The sequence below is a fragment of the Rattus rattus genome, chromosome 1 (genome assembly GCF_011064425.1).
Source record: "Rattus rattus isolate New Zealand chromosome 1, Rrattus_CSIRO_v1, whole genome shotgun sequence".
NCBI lineage: Eukaryota > Metazoa > Chordata > Mammalia > Rodentia > Muridae > Rattus > Rattus rattus.
Genome location: NC_046154.1, coordinates 115,131,446 through 115,158,106, shown reverse-complemented (window position 1 = coordinate 115,158,106; position 26,661 = coordinate 115,131,446).

Below are 26,661 nucleotides of genomic sequence, written 5' to 3'. Positions count from 1 at the left end.
GGTAAGCAATAGTTGATCAAAGAAAGGTTTTGATCTAAGTTCATCCTCATGAAAATGTTAATGGTAGTTTATAGGATTTATACTTGGGACCATTTGTGACTCAAAGAAGTGGTATTCCCAGACAACTTGAAGTAGTCAAATACTAAAGTTCCTACTAGACTTAATGGTTTACATAGCGTAGAATTCTGGAAAGAGGAGAAGCCTTATAAAATTCATGACTTTCTTCTCATTCTACAACAGAATGTTAATGGATTGATATCATGAGGCCCACTCACAGGTCATCATAGAGGCTTTGCATTAAAAAAAAATAATGGTCAGGTCTGTGGAGAAAAAAAATTCAAACTACATATTATGATTATAAAATGTGTGAATTTTGTACTTGAAATTTTAGTCCATTTGATGTCATCATAATACTTATGATTCCATATCAAAATGCCCTGATATATTCCTTTTGCCCATTTTGAAAACGTAAAATGGTTAAGATCATATTTCCTAGAAATACTATCCATCCTAAAAGAGTCAGAATAGAGAACACTCTCAATGTTATTACACAACATTACACATAAAAATGCACATGAATTGAAAAATTATATGATTACCAATTTTACGCAAATAAAGTAACTCATTTGCATTTTCCTAAATATTGTGTGATTTATATTAGATATAGATTTCTTTAGATTCCTGTAATTATGGGATCTAAATTATTTTCTTGATGGAGTCATAATAGAGTTTTGGAAGATTTGTATTGACCTCTAAGTAGAACACAAATCTTAAAACAACTATTGGAAGTTTCCATAAAATTAATTCATGAAAGCGTTTTTTCAAATGATCTTATAAAAGCTTTATCAAATTCTCATTTTAATATTTAAATGATCTAAAACTATATATCCCCTAGGAAGTTATTGGCCAGACACTCATTAACTTCTAAGCACACTATGCATATTGTCAGAATTCACAGAAACCATTTTTTGGAGAGTACTAGCTTAAGTCATAAAACCTACATTATGCTCAGTGTTGTTTGATGCTGTTATTTCTCTCTCAGAACTATGGAATCTCTCCTTAATGAATTTCTGATTGTCACTAGAGTGGAAGCAAAATAAAATGAAAATAAGTGAAGTTAAAAGAAATTAAATCAAACTAAAACAGAGAATAACAGTTTCCATCAGAATGGTAAAACACTCCAGTCTGTACCCAGGCATCAGGACAAGGAGCAGAAACTGTCTGAAAACAGAGCACAAGAGCAGTTGTAGTGCCATTTATTCTGTTGAAAAAAGAGAACAGCGTAACTCAGTATGCCTCAGGGCTTTGGTGTATGAGACCATGACGCAGGAATTTAAATTCCAGAGGAAACATAGATGGCAGTCAATGGGTACATTCTTTTTACACACAGAAGAGTTCACAGTAAAGTCCGTGAAGTGAAAACGGCAAACATTTTTGTTTTTAGGTGAATCAGAGATAAAAGGAAAGTTCTTCAAATGGCAGGTTTGAGTCTTCTTTCAGAAGTAGTGAACTCTGTTCCTTTCCTTCATAACACTTCTCTTGAGCTTTCTTACAGAAACATAGATAGAAAGGGAATCTAAAGAGGAAGTGAAACAAGGACCACAGCAAGCCATCCTCTGTCTACACTGTGTGAGGACTGAAACTGACCTCTTACAGCTGAGTCTCTCCTGCCACCAGTGCTCTTCTTCTTGCAGAAGTACAGGAATTCATCGTGTTCCTTACTTTACATTGACACTTATATATTTTTAATTTTGCCTATTGTTCATTCACTGAAGAATTTATCAGCTCTACTAATAAGAAGATTCATTCTCTGCCCTATTGTAGAAACTAGCAGCTTACTCATGAGGAGACTAGAGTTGCCAAATCCATATGCCTAGCCATTAAAGAAGACAATGAATATTCAACTGTATCAATTAGTGAAAAGAGAGTAGTGGTCTTATTTGTGCATTTCAGTATTACATTAGTAATTATCAGTTCCTTCCAGTGTTTACATTACGAAAGTGTCTTCTGTTAATATATGTCCATAACATATTAGTTCTCATTCATGGCTCTACAGACACTGTACACAGCTGTTTAAATATTGGAGCCAAACACTAACCTGAAAATTTCTTCATGCTTATCCCTTTACATTTTTGTTTAATCGAGTCATATGCTGAAATAAATAGTGTGATGATAACATAAAACTCTTTGTGTGTTTTTAAGTACATATTAAGTACACATGCACATAGAATGAGTGATGAATAAATTTTATGTACAGATACTTGAAAAGATGGCATATCAAGCTTTGATTTCCTTATCCCCACTTAATGCTGTTTCTTAAATTGCCTGAAAATTCTGGCTGCTGAGAGTGGTCTGGCTAACACTGTCATTTAGAAGAGCATTGAAATGTGCCCTCAGCAAAGCAGTCACAGGTTCTTGCTTCTCCTGCTACTTGTGCAATAGGGAGTTTGTAATGGAAATGACAACACACCATTAAGTATAGCACTCGCTTGCAGGCATTGATGTAAATATCATTACAGATTAAAGACCTCTGCAAGAATTCAGGCAAGTAGGATTAGCAAATAAACTATTAGAGCTGAAGATTGAATTTTGATAGGCCCAACAAAGCTGAATGTCTGCTATGGCTTCAGTTTTGTTTATTTCACAGAAAGGCAATGGCTCTTTTGAGTTTGCAAAGTGCCACATATGTGATTCTGAAGGCTACACAGTACAGCAAGAATTTTGGAAGGAAACCTCAGCTTATGAGTGAATCAAGGAATGAAGGAAGAGGCTCTTTACCAATGTATTGAAGTTGTGGCACACAACATTTACAGAGACTGAAATTTCAGACCCATTAAGTGCTATATATTAGGATCCTGGGTAATGTAAGTTGGATGCTTTTTACTTCATTTCATGGCCTTGGAAAATTCTATCACTGATTGCAAAAGATTGGATATCTCCTATAGCAGTAATTGTCTAATGTTCAACATTATTGTTTGGTTAAATGTTTACAAATGGTACACACAAGAGTGCACATTTATGTGTAGTCCTCTGGATGTTCAAACTCCTCTTACATAAAAATCCAGTGTGATCTCATTCAGAAGCTTTGCCTTTATGAGGCCATTTTGTCCCAAGGAAATTTTTACTGAATGTGAAAGTATCTCTCTAATTTGGATTTTAAATATCCCCCAAAGGTCCCTCTTTCCCAGGTACCTTCATGGAACTCTTAGGATGTGGACGAACATACAAGAAATAATAAACTGTGAGAAGTCTTCATGGAATATTAATTTACAGAGCATAAAGTCTCCCTGCTCACTACTACCTTTCTCCTTCAGGTCACAAGGTGACTGTTTTTTGTTCCACTATATTTTTTTTGCTGTGATGTTTTGCCAGATACTACATCCTTAGACACTGTGGTCTAGGAAGTCTCAGATTCTAGGGTGAGAAATAAGTTTCTGGTATCAATGATCTACCCAGTTCATAACATTTTGTTAAACAACAAAGTCATTATATTTTGTAAGTGTATTTGTGTATTTAGTGGTCTATATGTGAAGGTTTGTACTTAGAAAAAAGTGGTGTGTATGTGTGTGTTTGTGTGTGCATTTGTATTCCTTCCAAGGAAATATATTTCCTACTTTGTCTACCTAACCCAGAAAATGGCTTCGCTTTTTCTTGGGTTATGATTCATAGAAGAGAGAACATTTTCATATTATTGATAGATAACTATTTAAAATGCTTCTGTCACTATCATAAACTTTACATGTAGTTGCTGAACTTCAGGGGCCTTTTTATACTATGGTTTCATGTACTTAATTTCTACCCACTATAGAACTACACTACACTACAATCATTCTGTGCATGTTTCAAATCTTAATTAGAGAAAATATTACTTGTATGAATTTAGCATTTTACTTGTTTTAATGCTTAAAGTTTGCATACAGGTTATCTGAAAGGACAGTTCAGGATTCTTTCTCCTTTCTTATAGCATAGCACACGTGGTGAAGCAAAAGTAATGAAGAACTAAAAGGAGGGATTTTGCTGAAAGTAAAGTTACCTGTTTGATCTTTCCCTTTGATGAAATGGAAAAGCGTGCTGACAGGAGTGAACTGTCCTTCCACATCAACAGCCTAGGGACACTTGGAGTGGTGAGAAAAATGAAATCAAATATAGGCACTTTGTACAGTTCTTCATTTATATCCTTGTTAATGTAATTTTTTCCTAAACAGACAACAGTAACTAAAAGAAGTGGGATCAATGATGGTTTTTAAAACCTTGTAGTAATGGCAAAAATGAAGTCATAACAAAAATTAGAGAAAATCTCACAGGCTAAGCATTTGTAAGACCAGTTAGGACCAACCATCCAATAAATCTAATCACCAAAATGATCACAATTCTGGTGTGGATAAGAAAACAATCATGGATGCAAGTTGGACAACAACAACAACAACAACAACAACAACAACAACAATATTTTAAAGATGATAACACAAAACAGGCCTCAAAGGATACAGAAAGATAGAAATAATCCAGAAGATCAGCAAAATTTAAATTATTGTCTTTGTGAACTAAAAGATTTTATTTTGGCTAAATATAAGTTGTGATCTTTCCAAACAATTATAAATGTGTTGAATCCTAGGAGGATATGACATGTTTGTGATGATATATTACAACAGCCACTGTGGGCCAACCAGATGGCTCAGTGAGTAAAGGTGCCTTTTGCTAAGCTGTAGGTGTATGCTTTATCCCCAGAACCTATATCATGAAATGAAAGAATTAGTTCTCACAGGTTGTTCTCTTACTCAATACTTGCAGTATGGTATAAACATGTCCACTAACCCAAACATATAAACAAAACAATAATCAATAATAAAAAAATTAGGCATTGGGAAATCAAACAATATAATATTTGAATATGTTAGACATTAAGCTAAGATTTTGAAAATGATTTTATATTAATTTCAGCAAAGATATAATCACATTATCATCAACATATTTATTTGCAGATGAAACCCTTGTGCTACAACCCTTATCGAAATTGGTGCTGAAATAAAACAAGTCCATCATATTCTCTGCAGTAGAATTTGTGCTAAGTATGTGATCTGTGGAAACATTAGGAAAGAACATAGAATAAATCATTAATAAAACAGTATGAGTGCTGCTGAGAACATTCCGGTTTTGTATTTCATAGAGTAGTAGCCAGACAAACATGGGGCAACTTGTAAGTAATTCCTCATTTTTTAATCCTACGTTTTTCTTGATTTAAGAAACGTTATGTATTTTGTTTTTTCAATAATAACTCAATAACTCACACATTGTAACTTATTGTTATGATGATAATATAAAATAATTTCTATGGTTGCATTAATTCTGGACACTGATTTTTTTTTAGTTTTTTTTTACTATCCTATTTTATCATGTTGATAGAATTTAGTATCCTTAGCATATCTTTTCTATTATGGACAATAATGTAAAAATCTGGAGGAGAAAAATGTTTCATTACTTTGGTCCATTTTATTTTTGAAACTTAAATTATAATACTGCCATGAAAATTCCTAAATGGACTAACATAATTTTAAGAATGTTATTTTAATTTATTCTAGTTAATAATCAAGCTTATTCACAAGTTTTAAGAAAAATAGAGCCAGTATTAACTTACTTAAAAGAAAATAATAATAATCAAATGTATCTATGAATAAAAGTTGGTGTGTTATTCAAAAGAGAGAGTCACAGAGACTTGGAGACAAGATGGGTGTGTTAGGCAGAAAGTCTTACAAGTATAAAGAGGTTTATTGTTCATTCAATTATAAAGGAGATCTCATGTCCCATTTCCATAGTATCAGTATCAAGGACACATGACAGCTTAGACCATTGTGGTTTAAATGGTGTCTGGTTCAACAGCAGTGGTTCTTAGTTTCCTACTATTGGAATTAAAATACAAGATTTGTGCTCTAGATTCTGTGTTTATAACTAGCTACAGGGCAGCAATCACATTTCAACAATTTTGAGCAAATATAAGTAGCCAAGCAGTCAGAAATATTTGGTTATTTAGAGAAAGTGATTCCTTGTCTAGTTTCTAAATATTTTTTGAAATTTTTGATTATAATAGATAGAAGCTTGAAATAACGCAGTTTTTATTTTAAAATATGCAATGTCTGGGGCTGTGGCTTAGTGATAGAATGCTTTCCTTGTAAGCATGAGGTACTAGGTTCAATGTATACACATATATTTATATCTATACATATGTATACATAATTATGTACATATAGATATATGTAAATACAACATGAAATATATTATTCTGTAATTACATACTTAAAAATTGGTATTTTATGAAGACTAACATGCTAAGATATCTGTCAAAATCCCATTGCCAAAAAGTTCTAGCAATAGAAATAACAGATAGCAGTTAAAATTGTAAGAGAACAAAAGTAAAATTATGAAAATGTGTACTGATTCATTTAATTAATTATCTGACAATTATAAAGTTTATGTTCATCTTCATGAAATGTATATCTGCTTAACATGAGCTGTAACAAAGATTAGAAATGAGAAGCAAAGCAAACTGAATCATATAATTTAAGAAAGTCACAGCATGTCGGAAGATAAGCAGCTATGAAATGGGCTCATGGTTATGTCACATCATTCAATATGTTTTGATCAATAACATATGTAATTTTCTTTCCCCAGTTCCCCCACTGTTCCCCCAATGATATTTTCTCCAAACCTTATATGTTGGTTTGTTTTTGCAACTTACTCTTTCAGCACTGAAAGTGTAAATATGGATGTGGGATCATGTTCAGAGGAAGATAACATGTCAGGGCCATATTATTGAAAAAACTGACTCTCTGCCTAGAAGCTGTTAATTGCTCTGGAGCTAAGAGTGAGACTTCCTAGCTATTCCTCTCTCCATGGTGGCATTTTGTCTGGCTTTTATTTTGCAAAGATCTTCTGCATTTGTTTTCAATAACTGCTAGTACATGTGTACTATCATTACTGGGGTGTCCCCTGACAAGTCAGAAATACACATGGGTCAGGAAAGGGTCCAGAGAAAAACTACACCCAAGATCATTTCAGAGAACAGCATCACTGCTATTGCATTTAAGCAATTAGTTATTTAGTGGAAGCCTATTGACTGTGGACTATGATTGATTACCTCAAATTGGATGGATAGCACTCATATCAGCAGGAGCTCTATGTGGAAGAAGTACATTAAAAGAGACATGGTGTTGCAGGCTCAACAACAGGCCAGGTATCAGCTAGTCACACTACATCAGAATTCAGTGTCCTGACTTCAGTTGCAATGATGTATCATGTTTTGAATTTAGAAACATAGTGTGTCAGGTGGACTGGTTGCCAGGTCATGCCTGCATTTACTCCTACACACGTGTGCACTCACCTTGTATGCTTGGCATGTTGTTCTCTTGTGCTTATCTACCACCTCAGCATCTTACATTCTTTCCAAACCCTCTTAGTCCATGTTTTCTGAAGCATGTGAACATGGGGATCACACTATAGATGCTCCACTGACTTTTTAGTGCTCTTCAGTCTGCTCTTCTCTTCATGAGAACGTGTTGATGTGTTATGGGTTTTTGTGTTAATTACACTCTACTGTAAAAAAGAAATTTCCTTAGTCAGGGTGGAAAGATTTGCTACTCCAAACTATAAGTCATTAAGACTGAGTTCAATATATGACCATGTAGCAATTTAATAGTAGTAGTTTCCCCCATAAGTCCTAAGCTCTAACAAGGCAAAGGTTCGTTACCCTGATCATGGTGTAAAGTCTTGAGTTCAGATGTGTGAAGTAGACTCAACCAGAGGATTTAGTTATTCTCTGAGATTACTGTCCTATTGCATCAATATGCAAATACTACAAGGTGGCTGTTGTTGTAGCTACCAGGTTCAAATCTGCATAGCAATAATGGTTATTTTCCCCTTTTAGGTAAATATGTACTGCCCACCCAGTACATTCCATCATGGTGAAACAAATCTAATACTGACTAATGTTCCGTGTTGGTATCATCTTGTTATTTTTCCACATTTCAGGATTCAAGTATGCAATGTCTTCAGCAACGGGTTTGGCCATCAAATTGTAGAGAGTGACCAAGAACAATAATAATATCCTGTCATGTTTTAGGATCTATAGTACTTCCCTGAGCAAGAGGCCAAAGTGATAATCTATTCCTAAAACTGGGGTTTTTACGTGATAAGTTTTGGTGTCTACCAAAGTCATTGTCCCCATTCTAGTACTGATAATTCTATCTGAACCACTGTGGTTGAATTAGGGAAAGGCTTGAATTAGTTGAGGGAGAGGGTGACCTTGTAAGAAGACCAGCAGTCTCAATGAACCAGGACCCCTGAGATGCCTCAGACACTGAGCCACCAACCATGTAGCGTCAATGAGTAAGTCTGAGGTTCCAATCACATCTATTACAGAGGACTGCCTGGTCTGGCCTCAGTGGGAGAAGAAGTGCCTAACTTTACAGAGGAGGCCCCAGGGAATGGGGAGGCCTTGTGGGGGCGAGGCATCCTCTTGGAGACAGGGCAGAGGAAGAATGGGAGGGCAGACTAGGTGGTGAGAAATGACTGGACTATAAAAAAAATAAAAGTAATAAAAAAATTTAAAAATTAATACTTAAATTACACTAATTACTAAGGATGAATAAATAATAAATACTATATTAAACTAAATAAACTATCATATTATATATTTAATATATTGAATACAGTAATACATTCCATAAGGTTCATCAAATTATCTCAGAAAGAATAGGGAAAAACCAATGAGTTGTTTAACATGATACAACCTAGGCAGTAAGAATAAAGCCAAGGAAGACTATTTAGTAGAATATTAGTGCTAGCTTTGAGAGATAGCTAAGTTAGACTTTTGAGTTTATGTTTAAAAACAGATCCACCACAAATAAGGACTACCATGTCTTTGATCTAATTTTGCATAAGTATTGCACTAAAATGCTTTAAAAATTATCCTATGGAATTTCATCAAAAATTAATAATTATAAGCAATACAATTTTATTATTTATGATATATAATTAATATAATTTATTATTAATTTTTATAATAATATTAGGCCAGCTACAAAGTCATTGAAATAAGAAAGCCAAAAGGCAAAGGGTTTTATAAAAAAGATTTGGTGATAGATAATTTATAAATTTAAAATTTATTTTCACATGAATGATAAGTAGTAAACTATCCCATTCTTATGTTTTTATATAAAAAATGAAGTACTCAATGACATATTCCAAATACCTGAAAGATGAAATAGGCTTAATATTTTACAATGATATTCTAAGAACTAGAAACAGCTCTAGTCATATACAAAGCATATTTAGAAAATTTTTGATAATATACTCTTGATATGAAAATAACATTTCACAAAAACACACGGAATGAAACATGCTTTATTTGCAATACTTGTAACAGCATCAATAGTATCAATGATCCTTGCTTAATAATCAAAACTCAAAAGGAAAAAAAATAAAAATAAAGCTAAAAACACATTTCTGAGAAAGATGCCAATTACAAGTTTTCTCTTTAAGACACGTGATAGAAAAAAATAAGGCCGAAAGAGAATGGACTGAAGGGGGAGGAAGTAGAATATAAGACTTGCTGCTTGGGACAGCAACCAGCAAGAGAAGCGCATTGGCTCCCAGTAATGCTCTGCTGCTGGCAACTGACCGACGTTAACAAGAATGGCCAAGGAAATGCTCACACTCACAAGACCTGGAGAGGCAATGACATATCATGGAGACAGGACTGAAGGCTGAACACTAGCGGGTTTAAGAGATGCCACATTCAGGTGAGGCGACAAAGTTGTGGTATTGGGAGACAGGAGAAGGGGTTCTCAAGGGCCATCCTGGAGTGTTTCTTAGAGAAGGATTGCTTCTCCCCTCTGTCTGAGTGACACAACAGGACAGGGACTCCCAAGAAGAGTGGGACTGATCTTGGTTCATTTCTCTATGGGGCATGAATACTTTGAGGTAAAAACAAACAAAATCCAAAACCACTCAAATCTCTTGTCTGAAGCAAACAGCAACAAGAAGAAGCGCCCTGTACCAGTAGTAAACATCCTCCAGGAAGGGACAGCATTGACACCCTTGAGGAAGACTCTTTCCTGTGGTCGCAATAGAAAGAGCTCTTATAGAAAGTGGAATAAACAGAGATCCCTGTCAGGATGAAAATACTTGCTTACTTTGCTTGAATTAGTGAACATGACAGCCTCCTCCTCACCTGCTGAGAATGCTACAAATAGAGTCAAGAGTTCGGCAGAAACCATGCTGATTTTAAACTAAGAAGAAATACTGACAGAGATTATAGTCTTCCATAATTAATTTCATTTATTTTTTCTTTTTTCTAACTGACATCCTTACACTTTATTATCATTGTTTCAGTTTCTATATCACATGAAAAAGCTCTCTAATTTCTGTATTATTTTTATTATATTTTCTTTTTCACTTCTCATAATTATAACACATGGACTTGCTCTTACATTCAGGCTTTACTCAGTTTTCTACTTTTGCCCTTCCCTTGTTCCTTTGCTATGCACTTGTTTATGCCCCGCACAATTTAGAATTTATAATCTATGTTTTTCCCCAATCAATATTCAAGTGCTGCTATCCTTATCTGGGATTGTCTAGCAATTCTCTCACTCATGGTGTTTCTCAGCCCTTGTTGTATATCTACAGCCTAGTTAGTCTGTCTCTCGCGTTCATATCCTCTGGCACCTTTGTCCAGGATAAGAAGTCAACTCCCACCAGCTACAGGCCAAATTTGACTTTGCCCTGGAAAAAAGAACATCTTTATAGATAGAAGGCAGGTGTCTACTGCTCCCGGTTATTGTCCTTGGATTTGTGCCGTACACCATGCCTTACTCCTTTTTCTTCTGTTCCTTTATTGTAGTCAAAGAGTCTGTTCTTGTTCACTTTTATTAACTGCTAAATAACACTGGGACTGCCATTTCATGGTGATTTTTTACTGAAGATACTTCCCATGAAATGAAATATAAGCTCAAATGAATACTGCTCGCCAAGAATCACAGATAATAATAATGATAATAATAATAATGTAAATAAATAAGTAAAATAGTTAAAAGGATATGCCTATTTCAACAGATATATAAAATACAACAAGGAAACATAAAATAATGATAGAATAACTCAATGTGATCACACAATAGTGTAACTATGTGCTGATTCCAAAATCACACACACACACACACACAGATTATATTTGACAAAAAATCATAAATTAAAAAAGTAATGGCTACACGTATGACTTAAAGATATAGATGAATAAAGGAAAGTCATTTTTATGACCTATAAAAGCATTAAAGTGGACAAAATAATCAACAGAAAGCCAAAGAAATTTAAAACCATGGAGGAAAATTTTAGCAAGAAAGTTGAGACTCTGAAAATTAGCCAAACTGAGAAGATTATAAGGAGCTAGTCTATCAAAAACTCAGTAGAAAAATATTATCAACCAAACAAATGAAGCAAAAGGAAATATGTAGGGATTGAGGATAAGGTTGTGACAAAAATAGAATTATATACATGCATGAAATACATGTTAATAACACAGACAGTGATCAACTGAATAAAGATGGAAAGTTAACTCCAAGTTAGAAGAAGCTGTAAAAAACCTGGAAAAACTGGCATAGCTACTCTACCATCTGTAGACTGAAAAGCACAAATATAGGAACAAAAAGATATAAACAAACAAACTATCCAGAAGTAATAAGGTTTAAAATTATTAGGATTTTGTATAATAAATAACATAACAAATATTATAGCTGCCAAATTCACTCAGAAACAATTAAATGTATGAACCTGTGAGAGATTTCTTGATACCATAATATTGGGTGAACTACATATCCTACTATGATCAATAGATAGGCCACCTGATGAAATATGTACCATAGAAACTTCAGAGCCTGTTAACACTGTACATTCACTTATGTCCTTTATAAACCTCCAAAGTAAAACCTAAAATTCATCAGAAAATATGAAATATCCTCAACTGGCAAATTGATTATTAGATCATTGATAGATATATCTGTATCTGTATCTGTATCTGTATCTCTATCTCTATCTATCTATATATCTATGTCTATGTCTATGTCTATATCTATCTATCTATCTCTATCTCTATCTATATCTATATCTATATCTATCTATCTATCTATATCTATCTATCTATCTATATCTATATCTATCTATATCTATATCTATATATATATATATATAATTGTGGTTTACAAAATTTCCATGTCACTTCTGTTTCTTTGTGGTCACCATTGTGGCTCATAGATGTCATACCTGGGTAGGACTGCTGGTTGTATCCTTCCTTTGGAGGTTTCTCACTGAAATCCTCAGGAAGGTGGCTTTTAGGTCATTTCCAGCTCAAGTACTCTACTACGCCCTTTGTCACAGGCATGTATCTTATTACACATGCACTGTGCTCTTATTACACACACATACACACACACACACACATACACACATATGTTTGAGAGAGAGAGAGAGAGAGAGAGAGAGAGAGAGAGAGAGAGAGATAAAAGATATCAGACAACTATAAAGGGGATTATGAAAAAAAATGAGAAGTGTAAGAAAGAAATAGTACCAATTAATAAAAACAAAGTATTTATAAAATCGCTATGATAAAGCATTTTACTTCATATGACCACATAAAATAAATATAACATTTCAATAAAAAAAATTGAAAAACCTGTATTTTTAGAAAATACCATACACAACTTAGATTATCATTGATTGGCATTTTCTATTAACTACATGTCTTATCAAACCTATAATACATGTAAGTCTGTGTGTAGAAAATTCATATATGAGTAGACAATATTTCCTTCAAGAAACAAACTCAAACTAATAAAAATCTCAATACCAAGCAGGAGAAGACCTCTTTTTATTTCCCAGTCAGGGTTGTCCCTGAGACTCACAAAATAATACAGGGTGTTGCTATTGGCCTTTGTTACCTCCCAGAGATTAGAAGTAGGAGCCCAGTGCTGAAGATACATGCATGTCTGACAAGGGGCATAGAAGGCCTGAGCTGGAAATGACCTGAAAGCCTTCTCCCCGAGGATTAGCTTTCAGAGTACCAGAAGATGCCACAAAAGCTCCAAAGGATGGAAACAATCAATAGTCCTACCAAGGTATGGTAAACATGAACCCCACTGATGGCTACAAAGAAACAGAAGTGACAGGGAAACCTTGGGAGTCACAATAATAATAGGCATGTTAACATGGATGGGTTGAGGACATGAGTCCACAGCCCAACAAAAATAATTCAGGCAACTAAAAAATACTAAGAATGGGATAGATAGTTTTCCTCAGGGATTTATGTATTTAGAGTTATGTAGGTATTGACATGCATGTATATAATAATAATTCATAAATAATAAAGGTCATGCACTTGAAAAAGGGCAAGTGGGAGTATATGGGAGGGTTTGACATGAAGGAAAAGGAGGAAATTATGTATTTCTATTGCAACCTCAAAAATGAAAGAAATAAATTATTTAAAGATATAAAAATTGAAATCACTCTTGAAATATATTAAGAAGTGAAAAATATTCAGAATCAATGTAGGATCTAGAATGTCATAAACATACACAAAATTATGCAAGCCTTGGACTCACATACATGTGCACTTAAAAACTGTTGTCTAGCATGCTACTCTCTGTCATGGTCATTGATGTTTAAGTTCTACTTATTTATACTTCTGAACAATGTACAATTTAAAAAAATACACATCCAATGTTTAATAGTGAATTATTTTACCACAAAAGTAAATGGTAAGGAAATGCATGTAAATCAAGAAACTTACATTAATATTTTCTATTTATCCATCTCCAATCTCCTTAATGGTTTTAATTAAATTATTTAGTGTAATGGATGCATTTTTTCTAAAGGCTCTGGAAGCAGCTGTATGAAGAAGTCATAAGTGGATATGGGCTTGTGTTGCCTAGAGCCAGCAATGATGTGTTTATGTTATTGAATATGTAAATGAACTTTAAGCTGTATACTTTTGTATTCATGGTTTTGCCAAATGAACAGGAATTTACTTTTTTTTTAATCTTTATTAACTTGAGTATTTCTTATTTACATTTCGATTGTTATTCCCCTTCCTGGTTTCTGGGCCAACATCCCCCTAACCCCTCCCCCTCCCCTTCAATATGGACTTCTCCTCCCCATCATCAACCCATTACCACCCTCCCCCCAACGGTCACGTTCACTGGGGGTTCAGCTTGGCAGGACCAAGGGCTTCCCCTTCCAGGCACTCTTACTAGGCTATTCATTGCTGCCTATGAGGTTGGAGCCCAGGGTCAATCCATGTATAGTCTTTGGGTAGTGGCTTAGTCCCAGGAAGCTCTGTTTGGTTGGCATTGTTGTTCATATGGGGTCTCGAGCCCCTTCAAGCTCTTCCAGTTCTTTTTTCTGATTCCTTCAACGGGGGTCCTGTTCTCAGTTCAGTGGTTTGCTGCTGGCATTCGCCTATGTATTTACTGTATTCTGGCTGTGTCTCTCAGGAGAGATCTACATCCAGTTCCTGTCGGCCTACACTTCTTTGCTTCATCCATCTTATCTAGTTTGGTGTCTGTATATGTATGGGCCACATGGGGCAGGCTCTGAATGGGTGTTCCTTCTGCCTCTGTTCTAAACTTTGCCTCCCCTATTCCCTGCCAAGAAGGTGAAGCATTCACGTTTGGTCATCCTTCTTGAGTTACATGTGTTCTGTGCATCTAGGGTAATTCAAGCATTTGGGCTAATAGCCTCTTATCAATGAGTGCATACCATGTATGTTTTTCTGTGATTGGGTTACCTCACTCAGGATGATATTTTCCAGTTCCATCCACTTGCCTATGAATTTCATAAAGTCATTGTTTTTGATAGCTGAGTAATATTCCATTGTGTAGATGTATCACATTTTCTGTATCCATTCCTCTGTTGAGGGGCATCTGGGTTCTTTCCAGCTTCTGAGTATTATAAATAATGCTTCTATGAACATAGTGGAGCATGTGTTATTGTTATGTATTGAAGCATCTATTGTGTATATTCCCAGGGATGGTATAGCTGAGTCCTCCGGTAGTATTATTTCTAATTTTCTGAGGAACTGTCAGATTGATTTCCACAGTAAATATATCAATTTTCAATCCCACCAACAATGGAGGAGTGTCCCTCTTTCTCTACATCCTTGCCAGAATTTGCTGTCACCTGAGTATTTGATTTTAGCCATTCTCACTGGTGTGAGGTGAAATCTCAGGGTTGTTTTGATTTGCATTTCCCTTATGACTAATGATGTTGAACAAATAAAGATGTCTAAAGTTATGTTGGGTTTTCAGAGAAAGCGAAATCTCAGAGAAAGAGATGTCAGATTTGTTAGGGAACATCTTAATTTTAGCACAAAACAAAATACATCAGCTGATCTAGTGAACATCCCACAATATAGTAGTGGATAAAGGAATTACAACTTTGATATTTCTTCCAGAGGTCCTGGAGCGTCTTTGGAATCAAAGTCAAAAATTGTGTGAAGAAAAATAGTGAATGCCACATACTCTGACCACATAAGAACAACTCTGTAACTATCAGCAGTGAGATTAGAGAAAGAGTGAATGACATAGTCCGTAAACTGATTAGATAGGAAGGAAACAATTCAATGCACCTAGTGATAAGTAACGAGGGAGCTGGAACACAGTTTCTCCAGGGAGGCTCTAGAGGATCCCCAAAACTTTCCAATACCCTTAAAATAATTATACATCGCAGGCACTCACAACTAATGTGGTGACCACATTTCCCACCAGTCTAATTTTCCAAATATGAGAGTGCTCTCCCAACTTTAACTCTCCTTGCTTCTCTGAATGTAGTATGCTCTTGCAATCATGCTTTTGTTTATATAATTTGTTGTTTTACTGATTTCTATTGTCACTGAGTGAGAGAATAAAATACCTTAAGTGTGCTTATCAAAATGACCACTAGTATTATACATTTTATACTCTACTCTTGGAACAATTTTGTATCCACCTAGGGTAGATAGTTTTGATGTCAGATTGTTCCTTTTAATTTAAAAACACAATTTACTGTATCTTATTTGTCTTTATCTTAAATATAGTCTGTCTTGATTCTAAATTAAAACAAATGAAATAAGAGAAAAATTTACAGCCAACAATGTTGAATAACCATTATATGATTTAATGTGCTCTAGATAAATGAATTTTAAAAAATCAAAAAGAAGAAATGAATTTATTTTAATTTTATTCACTCCCTTTTTCCTTTCTGGCATATTTATTATCTCTGTATTTGTAGAATTTGAATATTTTGCCATGATCATGGTAATAAACCCCCGCCTCTGCCTTTAACTCACAGGAACTTTGGGAACTGCATTGAGAGTAACTTTATGCTCAGCATTATCTAATTTTTATCTCTTTATACAATACACAGAAATTAAATGTGTCTGGATCATATCTGCATGGGATCTTCTTAAGTGAAATGTCCTGGAGGAAAAAGAGACATTCCTTAAACAAATTCTGAGAAATTCTTGGAAATGTAAGAGGCAAGGAATAGTAGAAGGATTTCAAAGTAAGAAGACAGCAAGTGGCCATATGCAATCATCAAGCAACATAAAGACTTTTTTTGTTGAAAATCTTTAATTTTGATGCTATACAATAATAAATCTTTTTAAACAATTTTATGACCACCTGATTACTATGCTTTTGAAAGTGAAACACAGGGTCAAATATATCTGGGAGGAAAATTCAGTTTTGAGAAATGACATTATTTATAAAAGCTGTTTGATAATCTCCTTTTAAACCTTTGAGTACCTTTTCTCCTCCTAGCAAAATCTAAAAACATCATAAAATTGGAAAATTGTCTCATATTTTAATTTGATAGGCTCATTTTGTAAGCACCTCCCTCCCCTCTATGGCTATTTAAAAACCATTTCAAATCCATTGTGAAGTTTCTCACTTGGGAAGAATGGATGCTTTGTAATTTATAAACGGAGATTTTCTTCCCCAAAGAATAATCACATTCCATTGTTCATAACATTTATAATCATGTGTGGTTATGTACAGAAATTTTTGAAAAATACTGCTTTTCTTGCAGTATTTAAAGCTGCCAACTGCCCAAGCTTATTAAAATCAAGACTAAATCACTTCGGTGAGCAAAGTCTGAAAGATTTAGTCGAATTGTCACAGGCATAAGAATAAATTAAAATGTAAAACTTGAACTTGGGAGACATTAAGTGATCAAACTGAAGCTTTAATTCAGAATAAACCTAATCTTAGTAGTGCAGGAATAAGGCTTTGCCTGCATGACTCTTTCAAGTATCAATAAATGTTAATGAACAATATTAAGTGATATGTTTAACAGTCCACGTATTAATACACTCAGCCTTGTTTTCACAAAACATAAAATTTGATCACATTGGATAAAAACACACTGATACATTAAGATGTAAATAAAATGTCTCTTCTCAGGATACTTTTAACTAGTAATCTATTACTAGCAAACTTGATTTTCTCAATTAAGAGAATAATTTCTTTGGACCATCATACTTTTTCATAACAAAAATATTAATATTGTACAATGTACATATGGCATTCAAGCTTGGAAAATTTCTCATAATATTCTTCTTTTATAATAAGAATTCTCGCTAATGATTAGTGATTTTTATATCATTAAGAGGTTTATATTATAAAGAGGGAGCTGAAGGCATACGTCTCTGTGGTATACATTCAAAAACTAAGAGAAGTGATATATTTGTAAATGTATAAAATTAATTTAGTAATATTTATATTTAAATATTAAAAATAATAAATTTACTTGATGTCATTTTATAATTATTTTTGTTGAATATATTTTTTTATATTTCAAAAGTTATTCCCTTTCCAGTATCTTGTCTATAAACCCCTGAGTCCCTCCCCCTTCTTCTATGAGCGTGTTCCCCCACTATCCCACCCTTTCCCCCTCCCTGCCCTGATAGTTCCCTACACTGGAGGGTCAATCCTCGGCAGGACCAAGGGCTTCTCCTCCCATTGCTGCCCAACAAGGCTATCCTCTGCTACATATGCAGCTGGAGCCGTGGGTCTGTCCACGTGTACTCTTTGGATGGTGGTTTCATCCCTGGGAGCTCTGGTTGGTTGGTATCGTTGTTCTTATGGGGTTGCAAACCACTCCAGTTCCTTCAGTCTTTTCTCAACTCCTCCAATAGAGACCACATTCTCAGTTCAATGGTAGGCTGTGAACACCCACCTCTGTATTTGTCATGCTCTGGTAGAGCCTCTCAGGAGACAGCTCTATCAGGGTCCTACGGCATGCACTTTTTGGCATCAGCATTACTGTCTGGGTTTGGTGACTATATGAATATGGGCTGGAGCCTTAGGTGGGGCAGTCTCTGGAAGGCCTTTCCTTCACTCTCTGCTACAAACTTAGTCTCTGCATTTCCTATAATGAATATTTTTGTTCCCCCTTCTAAGGACTGAAGCATTATAATTGTTATTTCTTAAAACTGCATTTTTTTTCTTAATTGTGGTCTAAAGTTTACTTTATTTCTCACTAAAATGCATTAGACTGTAATCAACATAGGTCACATGATCTGTTCCATTTTTCACAACACATAAACTAAGCCAACCAGAGACAAAATGAAAACAAACACCATCAAGTAAATCTTGACTAGCATCACTCTCTCCTCTTCACATTTAAAATACTTGGGTTTGGTGTACCAGGACACAGTATCCTCTGCCAACTCTGTAAAGCTTTATTTTCCACTTGTGGCTCACTTGCTGTCATGCACTCAGTACTTTACTCATTGAAGTGCAATGCATACTTAGTCCTGGCCCTAGAGTCACCCCACCCTTCTTACAGACCATAGAGCCTCTATGTTGATCTTCTCTTGCTCACTCTCTTAAGTCTGCCTGTCATGTATTCTTCTATAAGAAGGAAGTTAGAGGCACAACCATCTGGAACTCTGATAATGTTCATTAGTTTCTGCCTTAAGAATGTATTTTAAATTGTGGATAAATGAAAACACAATTATACATAGAGTCACTTTGTTAGCTTATCCAAACACCGTAGCTATATCATACTCTTGATTTGATAAATGATATATGCTATGCTAATTATGAAACCTGTAAATGTAATTGTATGCATTGATAAACACATTATTCAAACAGAAAAGATAAATCAATTAGTTAGGTATGTATATTATAATTAGAGAGCATATCATAAATACTAAACTCTTTTGCAATGAATTAACTTTTTAAAAATGTGATATATAAAATTAATAATATTTAATATTTAAAATGTTTATTGAATACACTAAACACTTTTATAGCTATGGATGAAACGACACACAAATACATGGCACAGTGAAATAGCAATGAGAAACAATTTACTAAGAAAATTATCTGTAAAATATATAACAGTATATTCTATATGAGGACAGAAAGATAAGCAAATAAGACAAACAATGCTATTGAAGGGAATTACTTCAGTAGGAGACCAAACATGAATAATGATCTAAATTAAATATGAAAATGAGTTAGGTATTTTTCTGTCTCTTCTATAGAACACCACGATCAAGAAAATTTATAGTAACCACGATTTATTTGGTTTATGTTTAAAAATGGTTAGCATTCATAATGGCAGGGTGAGGGAGCAGGCATGGTGTCAGGAACAGGAAGATGGGAACTTATATCTTAAATCAGAATCTGGAACAGAGAAAACAAAGACCTTTGTGTTTAAATTTGTTGTTGTCTTTGATGATGATTAAGATATACATTTATTTTACATTCCGATGGAAGCATCCTCTCCCTTTTCTCCCAGTCCCTCCTTCTCACCTCACCTCCTTCATAATCCACTCTTCCTTCCCTTCTCTTCAGAAAAGTGGGGCCTCTTGTGGAGGCATTTTAATCTCAAAGCTTGCATCTACTGATGCACTTTCCCCAGCAAAGTTATACCACCTAAACCAGCTCCACTGATTTTGTATTACATACATATATACCACAAAGTTACTGAGGACATTTTCTTACAGGTTACCACAAATGTAAGTAAAAGAATATACACAGAAAAAATTTCCTTACTATGAAAGTACCTTCTAAAACTTGTGGCCGAAGGAATTCTGATGTTTGAAGGTAAAAAAAAAAATTACTAATCTATTGTGGAAGAAAGTTGGTAGAAAAATAAGAGAACAAAGATACTTTATTCACACTTGTATGTCATTAAAAAAAACAAGTATCTTTTAAATAGCTAATGCCCATAAAAATTTCTTGACATATTCTGAAATATATTTAAATACTTGCATTTTGAGTATTTTTAGAAAAGCCAATAGAAGAAAATTTGCTTTCCAGGAGGCTCTATTATTATTTATTTGAAAATCATACCAGGATGTTAGAGGCATCAGATCTATGTGATAAGGTCCTGTCTATCTTTAGATGATAGACAAGATTTGTTTATACATTGAAAGTGCACTTTTGCAGAAGGAAGGAAATCAAGTATTATCCCAAGACTTGAACTGAGTAACTTAAGAAATAAACAGGGAACTCTAAGTAGGGAAAGGTTTGAGGGTGATTTGGTGAGCAGGAGCAAATGTTGGTTGTGATGTATGTTTGTTATATTAAAAAAGGAAAAAGATGATGGATGTGAGGAATAGCTGGAAGGACTGAACTAGGTATCTTTATCTGTAAAGAATACCTGACTTTGGTAACTGGCTTTCTTGTAAAGATCCTGGGTTAATCACCTACATAGCATTACATACATACATACGTACATACATACATACATACATTAATATACGTACAAAGAAAATCATGAGATAGTGGGTTCTCTGCATCTGTTAAAGTAGACTAAAATCATTAAGATTTCCACTCAATGATTCTTGAGACACTAGTATCAATATAGTTTGTTCAGATGTGGAAACTGATATCCAACAGATATACCAAGTGTGCACCTCTTGGCATAAAAATATTTAATATATAATAAATCTTCATAAAGTAATAAAAGACTTTCTGATTTGATATGTAATGATTTGGGAGAGCCGGAAGGGAACCATCATGGGGTTTGCATTATGACTGGAGAGTGAAATCTGGCTGAAAGTTCATACAGTCATCAAAGTCTTGAATGCTGTGAATCTTTGTAACATGACAAAAGCATTCCCAATCTTCCTTAGCAGTTAACTCAATCAAAGGGATGAGAAGGAAGATGGTATGAGAAATTTCAAGGAGTTATCACTAGTCAAATATTTTTAAATTCTATGTATAGATACCTGCTTTATATCAAAAGTGTTTAATCTCTTTATGAAAAAATGACTTCTGTTAGAGCTTAGGAGAAAACTCTGAGAGTCAGCTCAGATAAGACAAGTGAGGAGAAATTGCATACATTCATGTAGATACGTCCTTATCTGATTTTGACATGGTGAAGAAAAAGGGAAATGAAAATATTAGATGATGTAAAGATTTACTGTATTCAAGTAAAGCTCATACTTTGAAGTGAACTCAGTACCTAACGTCTATAAAGCATGAGCCTCTGATTGCCTCAGCTGATAGGCATATGCCATTAGAAATATTCACTTGCCACTTTTAGTGTAATGTTACAAAAGCACATTTTTTACTAAATAATCTACAATTTTCATGCAAATTTAGTTATATGAATATACTTCAGTCCTATAATAAAATGATTGAAGTATCTCTCAAAACATAGCATTCTACTAAGTGGTAGATATGTTTTATGAACTCAAAAAAGAAAGATATACTCATTAGAGAATACAAAATATTTAATAGATACATTACTGGCTTAATGGCTAGCTCATAGTCTGGAAGACAATATCAGGATTAGTTAAAACAAGATATTTTCAGAAAACATTTTTTAAATGTCTTAACATTATCTATGATTGATGCTCCATTTTAAAACATAGCAAGGTTCCATATTTCCTTATGTCACCTGTCCTGAAATAAATTGAACGCAAGACTGAATCTAGCGACTGGTGTAAAACATCAAATAAGGGTTAGCACGAATCACACATTATTTTAGGGTACTGGCTTCCAGCAGAGTAGTTCTAACTTTGCTTTATTGTGTCTATTGTTGGGATGTATCAGACTCTTCTGTTTTAACTATGTTAAGAGTAGAGATCTTTACTAGGTTGTGAGATTAAGGTTTTACTAATGAACTAATATACAACACGAGAGATTTTTAACTACAGAAATGACAGCAAAAAAACAATGAATTTCCGTTTCTCATTCAGTTTCTGAATTTCATTTTTCCATGAAGAGAATAAAAAGCAGAATGGCACGTTTGCCGGATGTAGAATCCCAACCTATCATTGCCCTGTCTCAGAGTGATAGAAAAAAAAAATACCTTATGAATAAATTATCTTTTCTTTTTGTTAATTATAGAAAAACATGAAAGACAAAGGCAATTATAAAGTTCAGAATATTTGATTTCCTGACCCTCTGTACCTCCAGCCTGTACCCTCCAGTACCTGATACTGCCCCCCTTATTCCCTCCCCTTTCTCTCCCACCCTCCGATCTGCTCCTCCCTCTACCATCCAGGATCAACCTGTTTCAGCATCAGTGCAGGACTAACTGAAGCATCCACACGCAGGTATTCCTCTTCCTAAGCTCCATATGGTCTGTGGGTTACACCAATGGTCATTGTGAGTTTTGGGGCTAATATCCACTTATCAGTGAGTGTATATCATGTGAGTTCTTTTGTGTGGGTTACCTCACTCAGGATGATATTTTCTAGTTTCATCCATTTGCCTGGATTTTATGAACTCATTGTATTTATTAGGTGAGTAGTACTCCATTTTATAAATGTACCACATTTTCTGTATCTACTCTTCAGTTGAGGGACATCTGGGTTCTTTCCAGCTTCCGGCTATTATAAATAAGGCTGCTATAAACATAGTTGAGCATGTGTCCATGTTGTATATTGGAGCATCTTTTGGGTATATATCCAGTTGCGGTATAGCTGGGGCTTCCTGTAGAACTACCTCCAATTTTCTGAGGAACTGATGGACTGATTTCCAGAGTGGTTGTACCAGTTTGCAATCTCTCCAGCAGTAGAGGAGTGTTCCTCTTTCTCCACATCCTTAACAGCATCTGCTGTCATATGAGTTTTGATATTTACCATTCTGACTGGTATGAGGTAGAATCTGAGAGTTGTTTTCATTTTCATTTCCCTGATTACTATGGATTTTGAACATTTCTTTAAGTGCTTCTCAGTCATGCGAGATTCCTTAGAATTCTCTATTTAGCTTCGTCCCCAGTTTTTAGTAGGGTTATTAATTTTCTGGAGTCTAACTTCTTGAGTTCTTTGTATATTTTGGTTATTAGCTCTATCAGATGTAAGGTTGGCAGAGAGGATGAGGAACTGGGAATAACCACTGGAGGGGCCAAGATGCCAGGGAAACAAGAGGTTCCTAAGACCCAACAGGGATGATTTTAGCAAACACGGGGAGATAGAAGCCGTAGAGACCACCTCCAGTAGATAATTATGGCACCTGGTCATGGAATGGGACCACACACCCATCTCAAAGTTTTTAACCCAGAAATGTTCCAAGCGAAGAACAGGGACAATAAAATGTTGCAGAGACTAAAGGAAGTTCTATCCGAGGACTGCCCCACCTGGTGATCCATTCTATCTTCAGACACAAACCCTTGCCAAGAGGCACTTATAGACAGTAACCTAGTATGACTGCCACTTGGGAGGTTCAGACAGCCACTGTGCAATACAGATGTGGATGCTTGGAGCCAACCATCAAACTGAGCTCATGGACCATGGTGGGAGAGCTGGCAGAAGGACTGAAGAAGCTGAGGGTTACTGCAATCCCAAAGAAAGAACAAGATTAGCTGGCCTGACCATTCCGTGCTCCCAGGGACTAGACCAACGACTAAGGAGTGTACAGGAAGTGATCCATGCTTCCAGATACATAGGTAGCAGAAGATGGCCCTTGGTCCTGTGGAGGTTTGATACCCTAGGGTAAACAAGATGGTGGACGAGTGGAGCCAGACACGATGGGTGGTTGGGGAACACTCTCATAGAGGCAAAGGATATGGAGGAGAGAGAGATTGTGGGATGGGAGATTGTGAAGAGGTAATGGGGAAGTGGGATATCATTTGTGATGTACACAAATGGAATGATGGGAAAAATGTGCCCTAAGACTTTCTGCATCAGAGCCAGCAATAAAATCAACTTAGCCTAACTTCATGAACAATTTTATTTTTCAAAAAAATAAAGTTCAGAATATCCATATATATCTCATCCCTATGAAATAAATTTTATCAGGGAAAACTCATGCAAAGATAGCTCAGGAAGCATATTGTTTAATATTGAACAAAGGCCTAGTGTGGAAGTATAATCATACACACACACACACACACACACACACACACACACACGCCATAACAACAATAGTTATCAGATATTTACAAATATTTAATTGTATAATGTCAAATTGAATAAAAAGAACTTATATCAAAGAGAGAGACATCTTTTATATTATGCTATAATGATTAATTCAAGCTATTGACTTTGTAAATTAATATAAATGTTTTATAGTGTATGAGTTTATGTTTTTAGCTTTATTTCAGCAGTAAAGTGAAAAAATGCTTTTATGATGCACATTAATCAATACTACACATAAAGTCAGGCTAAACATTATGATCAGATTTATGGAATTATGATGATGTAGAAAAGGAATCAACAAATAAGATAACGATAAAATTTATTGAGTTATAATTGTACACTGTCATTTACACATATGTTATATTTCTATCTATGTGTAAAATTATCCTTCATCTGATAAGAGTTGTAAGAGTGGGAATAGAAGACTGGACAAATTTGCATGATTTCCTGATTTGAAAGTGTAGCTTGAATAAAAGTAAATTTAAACATGATATGGAGCTCAAGGTGGTCAATGCCTCAGTCACTCACTGGCATGATTTATCTGATGAATACAGCATAGGAGGATGAGGGTGAGAGGTGGGTGTGATTCTTCTTTGATATACTAAGTTTGACTTCAAATTTATCTCTGAGCTGATATAGTCATCGTCTATGTAAAGCAATTGCTGAGTGCTAGAGGATTCACCTGTGTAGAGAAGCCTGCAATCCCTCCCGTGTCGGCGCCGGACTGTGAACGTCATGATGTGAAGCTACAACATACTAATAACCCCAAACTTCTCTGACCTGGTTCTTTCCGTGTCCACGGAGATAATGCTGTGTTTTAAAGGCACAATATTACATATATATTTCATATATATACATATACACATCTATGTACATATGTGTGTATTGCATATGCATGTATACTACATTTACATATATATGTAGTACTATATGTATATATACACACACATTTTTGGATTTTATATTTATTTTTATACACTTATTTGTATATATGAGTGTGCATGCGCATTCACCTGCCACAGAGCACAATTAAATATCAGAGGACAACATACATGATTCTGTCCTAGCCTTCCAATACATACATAAGTTCTAGCATCAACTTAGTTCATCTAGTTTGGTGCCAAAGTGCACATACCTGCTGAGACATTTCTCTAGTCCTGTTGGTTTCATTGATTAGAAAAGTTTCAAATTTTACATTTTCAAGAGTAAATACCAGTGTTATATAACCATTCAAACGTCAGGGAAGAAGTTATAATGAGAATAGAGGATAGGCTTGAGTTGAATGATTATTTTTCAAAGATGTCATACTCCTTGCATGTTTCACTAAAGTGATCTATATGGATATTAAAATGTCAGAGAAAAGTACCAAGAATCAATATTAAAACATTTTGGGAGAATAAAGATGGAGAAAAACAGTGTGTGTTTGCATTCATGAGATTAGATAAGGAAGGAGAGAGAGAGAGAGAGAGAGAGAGAGAGAGAGACAGAGACAGAGACAGAGACAGAGACAGAGACAGAGACAGAGACAGAGAGACAGAGAGATAGGCAGACAAACAGACAAAGACAAAGAAACAGAAACATAGACAAGCCCTGATTCCAGCCATCTATATTGAGTACTTTGGTTAGTAGGAATCAGCATTGTCTTGGTGTTTACTGAAGGAAAGAGAGTCAATTGCACAACAGGGACTACAGCTCAAATTACTTGACCATCATCACCTTATGAAACTCCAGAGAAACTAAAAGCAAGAAATTAGCACATAAGATAGACTATTGAACACCCAAACTGCCATTGTTTAGAGAACTTTGGAGCTACCCTAAATAGATTTTTCATGATATACACAAAACACCCATTGCTAATCGGCATACATTGGATTAATATCAGTTGACTCATCAAGAAACCAGTGACATTAAAAATGTTTACGACTTGTCCTATTTTCTTTTTTATTTCAGAGAGTAAACCAGGAGGAATCAAATGCAGGCAATGGTCCTCAGGTGAAATTGCTAGTTAACGAGGTGTGCTGAATAGTTTCTTTAGCCAGAGTAAGGAGCTGCTTTAGAATGCTGGCTGTTTCAAATGAGCCACACAGTGATAAAATAGAGGTAGAAAAAAGATACTTCTGAACAAGATTTGGGGGATTTTGTTAATGCACTAAATGACATTATGTATAGTAGCTGGATGAGACCATTTTAACATTTCCTAATTTCTACAATTTAACAGTTACAGCAGATCTTGTTTCATTGAAATTTGTTGTGAA